This window comes from Dysidea avara, chromosome 4 (assembly GCF_963678975.1).
Source record: "Dysidea avara chromosome 4, odDysAvar1.4, whole genome shotgun sequence".
NCBI lineage: Eukaryota > Metazoa > Porifera > Demospongiae > Dictyoceratida > Dysideidae > Dysidea > Dysidea avara.
Window position 1 is genome coordinate 10542536 of NC_089275.1, and position 12764 is coordinate 10555299.

Genomic DNA, 12764 nt, shown 5'->3' on the forward strand with positions numbered 1-12764 from the left:
CTATCATTCTTGCTATGCAGCAATTTTGCAGTTTACGACTAGGGCGTGCCTTTCGTGTTTTGCCTGTCTTGTTAGGCCCTGAATGTCCCCGTTTGTTGCCATCTCTGCAACATGTATACATCATACTTCGACTGCTTCCTGTAGAACATTTATGCAGTAATCTAATATCTTCATTTGTTTTATGCTATATATACCTACCATTGTTGTTGACTACCTCACCATTAGGTTTAACAAAGTATGCATATGTCAACTTCTCTTCTTCCTCTTTCCATGACATAAATGAAAGCAAATTTGAAAATGATTTTTGTTCAATTCCTGCACAATTACCACATGCATGCGTTAGTACTTATGCATGTATATACGTACGCAGAGCTTTGCCGTGCTCCTTCTTACAGTGTGTAACCAGTGCAGTGGCATGATAAAAATGTGCACCACAGAATTCACAAATGAACCGCCCTTGTTTAACAATACATTGCTGGTCAAGCACATCAGCTGTAATGTCCACCACCTGAATTAACACATGAGTTGTTGGTGGTATTTTATTTATTAAAGATTTTGCTGCAGTTACAGTATAATTATACATAAATACACAATTACAAAAAGAAAATGATTATGTACTGCAGCTGGTATGCTGGTACAGCTGAGGTGTGGGGTTAAAGAGCAACATGATAAATGGTTTTGTTCATCAAAGTGCTTAAGAAAATTTGACCAAAAATGTTGAAAAGTTTTGCTCTCAAACACCAACAAATCCAGAAGTGGAAGAGCATTCCACTAATGTGGAAGTCTATTGAAATAAAAGTGCTGGAGTAGTTGTATTGTACTAGTGTATAAGTTCTAACATAGATAATATAGTAGGTATATTATCTGGCGTAATAAATATATATATATATATATATATACCACTTTCACACCTCACCTCAAAGGGAAGAGAAGGTGTATAAGTGGTATAATAGCACTGCTAGCAGTGCTCAGGAATGCAGTAATGAGAATAGGAGGTAGTATATACAAGCAAGACATTATTTACTCTTGATACAAGTTATATCCCTCCTAGGAGGGATATAATCAACAAAGAAACTTCTACTTCAACAGACTTCCTCGAACCTTCAACAGCTTACCAGTAATTGACCTAACTCAACCCTTTGTTACCATTAAATTTCAACTAACTAAAATCCTATGGCAGCATTTTATAAGAAACTTCGACCCAGACAACCAGCATAGTTTCCATTTTACATGTCCTTGTAGCATCTGCTCCAAACATCCCAAGCCACCTAACTTTGATACATTTAGCAGCTAATTGTAATTATATAAGTAATGATAAGTACTTAATTTAAGTTATGGGATCTGGTACTTACCAGATTACCTTTAGTGCAATTGTATACAAACTCACTTTTATTGTTGTACAACCATGTACACCTGTAACATTGCACTATAAAGCTAATAATTGAATTGAATTGAATTGAATAACTTGTATATACTACCTCCTATTCTCATTAATGCATTCCAAGCATTCTCAGAAATCATTTGATTTCTTTGATGAAACTGTGTGATCTCCTCTCCTTTAATATAGCGACACTTCACAGGATCGATAGTGGGTTTTAGTTTTTGTAAAGTGAGCCAAGGCATAGATCATGGACATGGGGAAGAAGATAGTTCATTGTTTTACTGGTTTATATTAAACATGTTACATTCAATAGTCAAGTGGGGATGTCCCACAGACACTGGGTGTAGCGCTTAATTGATTTGGCCATTAGTGTTAATAGTATTCACTACTTTAGTTTATTCATGGCTAGTACAGTAAGTAATTTAGTGTAGTTGAATCGTCTTTACATTGCCGTTTTGACACCTGGCGCGATGTCACACACGCGTAGTGACTGGGCGTGGCGCTTAATTGGCTAGGCCATTACAGCGCTGTAAACATATTCACTGCTTTAGTTTATTCATGGCTAGTATAGTAAGTACTTTATAGTGCACTTAAGCTTCATTATGAACTGTTCAGCTCGTATTTGGGCTTCCTGTGTTTAATTGCGTACCCACAATCGAAGCGATCTGCATGCTCGTGACGATACACTTACGTTCGGCCTCTCAGCAGTGCCTTGTCGTTGCTCTTACGACGTTACCCACAATCGAAAGTCACATGGTCCCATATAAATACACTCGCAAAGCATTCCTGGAGTTTCCATTAGTGATGGGCGATACCAGGATTTTCCAAACGATACGATATCGATACGATATTGACTAAAATTGACCGATATTGATACTTTTCGATACGATATTGTAAAATTAATTTGCACGTGTAAATTGCTAGTTTTCTCACATAATTTGATATTAGGTAGCTATGGCAATACACAATGGGGATTTCCTGTCCACATACACAGGAGTAACAGTAATTAGAAAATTGCTGAAGGTAATGGAAAGCTACAATTAACTATTAAATAAGCTAAAATAGACATTTTAAAATTAAATCAGATCACGTGATGTATCGTATCGAAATATCAAGTTTTGAAAAATATATCGATACTTTTCGATATCAGCAAAAATCTAACGATACGATATAATATCGATATATCGCCCAACACTAATTTCCATGTACACTTGCAGGTGATTCACCCAAGTGGAATATATTAGTTGTAACATGGGCACTTGTGATTTGCTTGAAATATACACACTCGCACTCGGGCTGCACCCTCGTGCTTGTGTGTACATTTCAGGCAAATCACTCGTGCCCATGTTACAACTACTACATATATAGTATATAGCACAGTGTAGCCAATCCCTGCTTACACAGTTATTAAGATATGGAATGCACTACCTGAAGATGTCATCCCATCCACCATTTCAAATCAGTTTAAAGTGACTATAGATAATATATCTAGATAGTATCTATGGTTAATTATTTAACCTTGTAATTTTACTCCTAATCCTTACCTGTGCCTTTTATACCTACACTAGCCAAGTGGTATAGTATAACAAAGCATGAACTATAACTAACATAACTCATTGTGTTGTAGATGTGCTATTCCCTCCCCCTCCCTACCCCCAAGCGAGGGGTCACCAACTGATTCGAAATCTCGTACACCTTCAGTGAAATCCTGCCTGAATTACGAAATCTTATGTTGTTATCGTGATTCTGATTCTATACTCGTTCTGGTACCATAGCTTACACTCAACTGCTCCTGCATCTCGTCCTGCGCAGTAAGAATGAAATCCGATGTTCCGCTTCGCTTTGTATTTGTATTAATCAAGTTGTGGAAGCCGCACAAAACCAGGATCTGTGGGAAAGAAGCCGTACAAAACCAGGAGATCTATAGAATCCATGCAAACTGTTCAAAAGTAAGAATGAAATCCGATGTTTCGCTCCGTCTCGCATTTGTATTAAGCGAGTTGTGGAAGCCAAACAAAACCAGGAGTTGTGGGAAGAAGCCACACAAAACCAGGAGAGAATCCATGCTAACTGTTCAAAAGTAAGAATGAAATCCGATATCCCACTCCGTTTCGGATTTGTATTAAGCGAGTTGTGGAAGCCAAACAAAACCAAGATTTGTGGGAAGAAGCCACACTAAACCAGGAGAGAATCCATGCAAACTGTGAATAAAATCCTATGCTCCGCTCCGTTTTGGAATTGAGGAGCTGTGGGAAAGAAGCCGCACAAAACCATGCAGGAGAGAATCCATGCTAACTGTTCAAAAGTAAGAATTAAATCTACTGTTCCGCTTCGCTTCGGATTTGTATTAAGCGAGTAGTGGAAGCCAAACAAAACCAGGAGTGGGGGAAAGAAGCCATGCAAACTGCTCCTGCACAAAAGTAAGAATGAAATCCGATGATCCACTCCGCTTCGGATTTACTTAGCAAACTACAAACTTACTTAACAACACAAACTTCATAAACTTAGCAACACACCAACTACAAAAGCAACTTAAGCATACAGATGCTCCTGGTTTTGTGGGTTTCACACCAGATAGAACTTTGCCGGACAGTTGCTCCTGGTTTTGCACGGGATTTACCCTGAATGGTTGGCCTTGTTTCCTGGTTTATAGGGCTTCAGCTGCAAGTTGCTCCTAGTTTTGTAGGGTTTCATGTAATAGTTATGCCTAGGCTTTAGTCCTGGTTTTATATGGCTTCGCAGTTCCTCTCAATTTTGTGAGGCTTTGCTCCTGCATGCCTGCTAAACTTCTGTTTCTTTCTCCCACTATTTTTTGGTGATTTCATAACTTATCACTCTACACCAACCTGTAATTTGAAATCAAATTTTGCAGCTCTCGTTCGATTTTATGAAATCTTTTGAAATCTGTGAAATCTTGAGAAATTTGTTCAAGATTTTGAAATGTGTACCCCTTTTTCGTGAGTTAGTGACCCCTCGCCCCCAAGTTGTCTAGAAACCTAGAATCGCCAATGTATACTAATGCCATCATTATGACCATGCACTGATTTATCTAAAAATGTATGTAGAGGAAAACCAGAAATGTTTACAGATACAGCACAACATACAATTAACCTCGAGAGAGTGATCAGATGATCCTGCCTCGTTCATGTTTTCGCGCTCAGTCACGGCCGGGCGCAGCAGTTTGTCACGTGCCAAAACAACTATTAATCGAGGCGCGCGATTAAGAATAATTAGATTTGGGGCGCGCGAATCTCTGCGCGTAACGAAATTCATTTTTTTGGGCCCACTTTGACTCAGAAAAATTTTCACATTTTGTGAACTTACCGTTTTTGTTTGTTTTACGGAAAGTCAAAATTGGTTTGACCAGATCTCGGACCAGATTGAATCTCGGGTTGAATATGGCACATCAAAATCTATTCCTCGAGCGATGTTTTGACAACTACGTAGGTGAACATTTCCCTCCTCAACAAGACATGTTTTCACACCGGCAACCATGACGACTGTGACAAGATCGATTGAAACCTGAATGACTAAAGCTGGGAATGAAGGCTACTACTCGTAAGGTAGTGAGTACTGTGAAGCTGATGTACATGGTGTGACAGTTAAAACTGCTTTGAGACTGCACGATTGAGTGTCTCAGTTTAGTGGATGTCAGTCATTGTATCCAGCTACTCAGTAGTTGGTATTCTGGTGTCCAATTAGAGCAGTTTGTGCTCTAATTGGACACCTCTACATAACCGTACTACAGTGAAACTGCTCTAATCAGACACCTCTGTAATCCAGAGTACTTCTATAGTTTGACACTGTTTGTTGCATCAGCCATGTAATAGAGGACTTGCACGCGTGAAGCAACGATTGCTAGGTGGACATGTTTCGGGACAACTTTCTATGGCGCATATTGGGTCTGAATGAAGGTGACGAGATTTATTCACTAAGCGCTGGGTATAGTGGTACTGGGAGGTGGGGCTGGTTTCAAAATATGAAGATCTTATCATTGGCTTTGTGAAATAGGTGGCTAATTAAATTTCGATACATTACTCACCACTTCGCCTTTTTTAATGAGCTGGGTGGTATTTACAACACAATTCAACACTGATTCGCTTTATTACAGCCTGTACCAAATCCTGAGAAAGCTCTTTTCAGCCACAACACTGTCCCAAAACATGGCAGACAGCTACGGTTGCTTAGCAATTATGATGATTTACATCACGCTGCAAGTCCTATCTTGATGAATGTCACATTTATAAAGGTTTACTGTATGTATGATGGTTAGTGTAAAGTGTACAGCATAGTAAGATACCAGAGCAGCAAATGGCCAAAATTAGACCTTTCAATCTATGCAGTAGAAGCCTTTTAAACCTCAAAGCTCACTACCAGATCTTGCAAAAGTCTTTTCAGGAATGTAGCCCTGCTAAACCTCACACCCATGCTACAAATATACAAATCCTTTAAATGTGCATGCATATATGAAGCGGGATCAGTGGTTGAAATATCTGATTTAAAAAGTAATAGTACTTTGGTATTTGGATAGTAAAATTAGTACTCAAGATACACATATATTTTGCCATAAGAATGATGCCATGAATGCTGTGGAATCTGATTTGTGAAATTCAGTGCATTCCACTTGCCAAAAACATTTACATGGATATACTTCAACAAAGTGTGTGGCATGTTTGTCAATGTGTATTGTTACATATATGTGGAAACACTGAGCCAGGAATATGACTATGTAAGTATCTGTCACACTACAACCTATTACAGCAGCAGAGAGGTGGCTGGTCTCAGTGGTGTAGATGGGAAGTTTAATCGCATGACTGAATGGTTTGGTGGTTACTACTTTAAATGATGCATCTGCAGGTATTTTGAAAATTTAATAGAATTACACAGTCCTGAAATTCGTGTAGTATACAATGTGGCCTCTTTTGGAATGGTGTCAATAATTACTTATTTATGAGGTCATAAAGTATACCTTAGCTATGTTTTGGGACCTACTTAACATGGTCACTATAATGAGGTGACTTTATTAACGAGGCCATGAAGTACATTGTGGCTATGTTTGGGACCTACTTGAAATGGTCACTATAATGAGGTGGTCCTATTAATGAGGTCATGGAGTACACCTTAGCTATGTTTGGGGCAAGCTTTACATGGTCACTGTAATGAAGTGGTCTTATTGATGAGATCATGAAGTACACCTTAGCTATGTTTGGGACTTGCTTGACATGGTCACTGTAATGAGGTGGTCTTATTGATAGGATCATGAAGGTCATCTTAGCTGAGTTTGAGACCGACATTACTCACTCAACTATATTGAAGGAAGCCACTTGGTGTTTTTGCTGTATTTGCATACTTGTCATGTCCACATAGAGGGCAAGTCATGCAATGCTTATATGCACACCTGTGTATGCATAAAAAGAAAAGTGAAGTGTGTATTAAAGAATTTTGCACACCCTACTTTATTTAATGGAATAAGACAAATCACTGCATCAACTGAGAACAGCCATGCATCACCACCCATAAAATCAAGAAAGAGCTCTTGGTCTGTTAATCCTTACCATATCTGAACATGGTGAGTTTTCCCATTTTGCACCAAATTAAGCCACGGGCTCAACTCCTGGTGGTATCCTTCCTTTTAAGTTTCAGCCTTGGCCAACTTCTTGGAGGGACTATTGTTCAATCAATGGAAGTTTGAGGCAATAGAAGGTCTGTGTGTACATACTTGACTATGTTTACAACTACTGCTATACTGCTATAGTGCACATTATAAAATGCTACACAAACTTATTAATGTATGCATTTTATAGGTACACAGTTAATGCATGTATTGGCATGTTTAATGGAGAATTTTGTCTAGCAATATTCATGCACTGATTAATATCTGCAAGAATCCCATATGTTCATGCAAAATGCATGAGATTTTTAGACATCATGTATGGAATAAAAGTGTTCAAACATTGTAACTTCACAACGATAATGTAAAAGCTGTAACCACATACTGATTTTCTTACTTTTTAAATTGTCCTGGCAGCAAGAATTTGCCACCAGATTTTCTCAAATTTGGTAGCCTTGCATGAAAGTAGCTTTGGAAGTATATATTGCTAAAGTGGAGTCCAGATTCCAGAAACTAGTGTACTTGTCTAGACTAGTTAGCTACCATGTTGTGGGGTACAGAATCACTGGTTCACTAACTGGTCGGACTTCGTCAGAGTATTACATAGGCAAAAAATATATGCTGTATTTTAATCTACACAAAATGTGGGTTGGTCAGGCCTGTGAAATAGCTAATTAAGTTGGTAAGGCCTAAGGCAAAACTTGGGGGCACATATACAGCAATTCAGTAGTAGTGAAAATGCATGTTGGTGAAATTGCCAGTACAATAATTCAAAATGCAACGATAGAACTTTTTGTTATGTTGAACTATCAATATTAGCTATTATTCTCAAACCAAGTTGATATGATAAACTGGAAGAAACGTTTTCTTCAACAATAATTATTTGTGATCTAAATGGAATAGTGTGAAACCAAAATTCTGTATACGTAAACATACAGTGTATGTGTTTAGGATATTATGATACCACTGTATGACGTTCAAGTATGTACGTACATACCTCTACAGAACTTGTACAGCTGTATCTGCTGCTTGTTCACTACATTTTTCAACCTGATACAAACAAAGCCGACATAGGGTATTTTCAACAGCTGATATGATCGGGTGGACCTATAATTATTAAAAATGGTAAATTCAAAAACATTTGTATGAACTAGTTAGACAAAATTACCAGGCAATAAATTTTACTTCACAAATGAGTATATAATTTAGAACTTTCGTCTATAACCACCACAAGCTTCACTTTTGATAATATACAAATTTTATCAGAGGAATGAGCAGCAAGCAGACAAATCCCTTTCCACATTGCTAATGTTACTATATGCAACTCTTCTTGTCAACACCAATAACGGGTCAATGAAGGCAGTGTTGAATCCACCATTGTGCCCTTCCTTAATCAAAATAGGTAGGTGACCACAATTAGGCCATACCAAATTAATATTACGTTTCATGAAGTTTTCATTCCTCTAGTAGTGACCCAGCAGTTTGATAAAAAAATTCAGACTGGTTTATCAGAGTAAAATGGCTACTCTATTAGAGTATCTTGTAAGGCTATTTTGATAAGTACTATCCCTCCCCATTGCTACTACACCTTGCAATAGACTTCTATTTTAAAGACTTCCAATTATGCAGGTTGGCAGGCAGTCATTATTAGTTTTGATTTTATCACAGTTTCTCACATAGCTATAGCAAAAGTCAGAGTACTTCTGTTCCCATTAACCCAGTTGATGCAAATACTAGTGGAGCAAGTGATGCTAATTGTCAGGACTGCTGACAGGGGGGGCAGGGGCAACTGGGGACATTTTCCCTGGGTCCCAGGTCCCAAAGCTACATTAACTGTAGTTATAGGGCCCCACATTCTAGATTAGCTACAGGCCCCCTAAATTTTCTTGGCAGCCCTGCTAACTAATTATAATTCCACTTCACTGACATGATTAGATATTATTTCAATCAAACAAACCAACTACTGGGGTCACAAACTTAACCCATGACATCCACGTGCAAGCCAGATAGCTACTCATGTAGTCTCAGAGCATGCAACTAACCAACAATTGCAGCTTAAACTGTCACACCACATAGACTACATTCAATTTCACAAGCCACTATTTGTGACACGGTCTTACGATCACTCCCAGCTAGTCTGGCCTCATGCAGTCATCCCCGATGGCCACGTGCCAGTGTTGTGAGAATACGTGCCATGTTGAGGAAGGAAATGTGCACCCACGTAGCTGTCTATAGAGTTATTATTATTATTTATCTAATTTGTCAAAATGACAGGGTAGCACCAAAAGGCATAGCCTGTACAAGGGTGCTTCCCTAAACACATACATTACAAAAATAACACTACCAGGACAAAGAATAACAACACAAAAGTACACTACAAAGAAAAGAAACAATAGTTACAATAAGCAAAACACACACACAGACTAAAAAAGCTACGTACAAAAAAGATGATAAATGGAGCGACGAAAATAATTTACAGATTTAATAATGAGTGTATCAAATGATACAGTGTTCCACAAAAATGCAGTATTCACAAAAAAAGAATAACGGTGACTGTTGATAGAAGATAGTAAAGGTACAATAGACAGTTCATGGGCTATGGTGCAGGAAGTATTACAGCGATAGTAATTATAAAAGTTAAGAGATGTTCTGTTGTTGAGGATATCATACAGTGTTGACACAGACAAATAGTTACGACGATCAGTGAGACTAGGCCAGCGCAGTGAATTAAGACAATCATCAGATGACTTACCCCATTTCCTGGAAATAGGATCCCACTGGCTCCCACATGCCCACCTAGCAGCACGACGTTGTACAGACTTCAGGCCAGATATATCACGAGCAGTATGTGGACTCCACACTTGACAAGCGTACTCAAGCAGTGGTTTAACTAAACATTTTGTAAGCTACAGATTTTGCAGCTGTGGTAGCTCCCCATAAACTGTGACGCAGATGGTTTAGTGATCTCCTGGCCTTGGTAGAAACAACTTTACAATGATGAGACCAAGATAAAGTAGATTGAATGTTAACTCCAAGATATTTAACAATAGAATTCCATGAGATGGTGATGCTGTTGATGTTATACATAAAATTGATTAGTTTCCTCTTGTTTGAAATTAAAAATGCAAAACACTTAGATACGTTTAGACGTAGCTTCCACTTGATTGTCCAAGAATAGATGTTATCAAGATCTTGCTGCAGTAACAAACAGTCAGCAAGACGTTTTATTTCTCTATACAATGCAACGTCATCTGTAAATAGTTTTAAAGTGGAGTGGCTTACAACATTCTGCAAATCATCTATGTATAATATGAACAGAAGGGGGCCAAGAACAGAGCCTTGTGGCACTCCTGATGTAACAGGGAGCCAGTTGGAATAACTACCATTGATGATCACTCGTTGGTATCGGCAAGTTAGAAAAGATCGAATCCACTGCAATAACTGGCCAGTGACACCCAAACAATGAAGTCTAAGAATAAGATGCTCTTAAGGTACTGAATCAAAAGCTTTAGCGAAGTCCAAAAAGACACAATGAGTGGTGCTACGACGATCTAAACATGAACTCCAGTCATGTATAACAGACAACAGCAGAGTAACAGTAGAACGGTTAGCACGAAATCCAAATTGATTATTATTGATACGCCCTGACTTCTCTAAAGCAGTTACCAATTGTCTGCAAATAACTTTCTCCATTACTTTCACTATGATGGATGTCAAGCTGATAGGTCTGTAGTTATTTACTAGACAACGCTCATATATTGGAACGATATTGGCTGTTGTCCAGTCTTTGGGGAGAGTTCCTGATAACATTGACTGATTAAATAATTGACTTAGCGGGCCACTGATAAATTCTGCAGAAAGTTTCAGTAATTTTGGAGTGATATGATCAGGATCACATGCTTTACTGGTGTCAAGGTTGGTTAACTCATAGTAGACGTCTTCAGACGTAAAAGTCACTGACTGGATGATAGAGGATAAGAATGTTAAGGAACTCTGTAATGCCTCTAAATTGGAAGTATTCTCATCAGTGAAAACAGAATAAAAATATTTGTTAAACACATCAGCTTTAGCACAATCGTCAGTAATAATGGTATTTTCTGAATGAAGAGGTGGTAGACGTGTGCGGTGACGCTTCACTGAATTGACCCAACTCCAGAACTTCTTGATGGTAGGAGAAGACTGAGAGAGGTCAATGGCTCTCTTCTTAGTTTCACATCTTGTCATAGTACGTACCAAGTTGCTAATGGTGCGATACTTCAATTTATTAGCAGCTGTAGGATGCTTACGCATAGCTTTATATAATTTGCTTTTTTTATGTATCAGATTTATGGTAGATGGACTAAACCAGTGTTTGAGTTTTCTGGACTTCCACTTAACTTTTGGAATAGTTGAGTCAATGGTACACAGAAAGAGATCTTTCCACATGGACCAGGACAATTCAATGTCACCATCGTGATCAATAACATTCCAAGGAATTCTAAAGAGCACAGAATTAAAGTGGGTTAGATCAATATCACTGTAATTGTACAAAAACCGTGTGTTATTTGATGATGAAGAAAGCACTGCAGACACTGAAAAGGAAATAGCATTATGATCGGTATCAGGTAAACTATCACAAGGACTGATGAAGGAAACACGATCTGGATGTGTAGTTAATACTAAATCTAATATGTGATCTTCACGGGTATTCACAGAACATGCTTGCATCAGGTGTGCAAGGTGAAGGAGAGACAGTGGTCCAATCAATGTTCGGCAAGTTGAAATCACCACAAAGAATGACAGGTACATTATACTTAACAACACATAATAGTGAGGTACGAAGCTCTTCTAAATAACTCACAGATGATAGAGGAGGTTTATAGACTACCGTTTTCATTTACCGTTTTCATTAGTTCACAATATCGTGAGGAATACACTGGCTATATCATGCCATTCAACCGAGAAATGTGACTCCGTGAAACAAATGAAAACGGTAAGTTCACAAAAAGTGAAAACTTTTCTAAGTCAAAGTGGGCCCAAAAAAAAATTCGCCCTGACAGGTGCCTTTTGGCATACCGCAGTACGTAAAATGAATTCTTCATGGACTTACCAGTGTCCTCCTTTGTGTCCCATTCATCTTTGCTGACAGGGAAAGGTGTCGATTTGGCGCGAGCACGTGATGGCTTCCCTTCGAAACGGAAATCGTCTGTATTTTCATAGAGGCTATTTTGATTGCAAAGGCGCTTTTCAAGCAGGTTCTTGATTCGTATTGCTGTGTAACGGGTTGAACATAGCCGACAACGAAGCGTAATGGATACTTCACTTTTCAGACGATAATTGATATAGCTGGAGCGCGCGGCGCCATTTCAAATGCTGTATGCGTGGGTTCACCAATCATAATAAAATTATATACAAAAAAAGTTATTATATTATATTATATTTATTACAGTGCAGCAATCAAAAGATTATAACGCACAGGTGTGATCATAAAAGTTACTTAAGTTATTACAAAATTCATTAGGGGTAGAGGAATTAATTACATCAGCAGGGAGTTGGTTCCATAATTTGATGGTTGATGGGAAAAAGGAAAATTTGTATGCATCAATTAGAGTCATTGGTTGGTGATAGTAGCCACTCCTTAAACTTGAAAGTTTAGGGGTAAGATCATCTGTAGGCACAATCAAATATCCGTTAATTATTTTGTAAAAAGTACTTAATTTAGCTTGGGTTCTTCTTGCCTGTAACAATGGTAGATTAAGAGAAGACAACATGTTAGTAACACTTGAATATCTT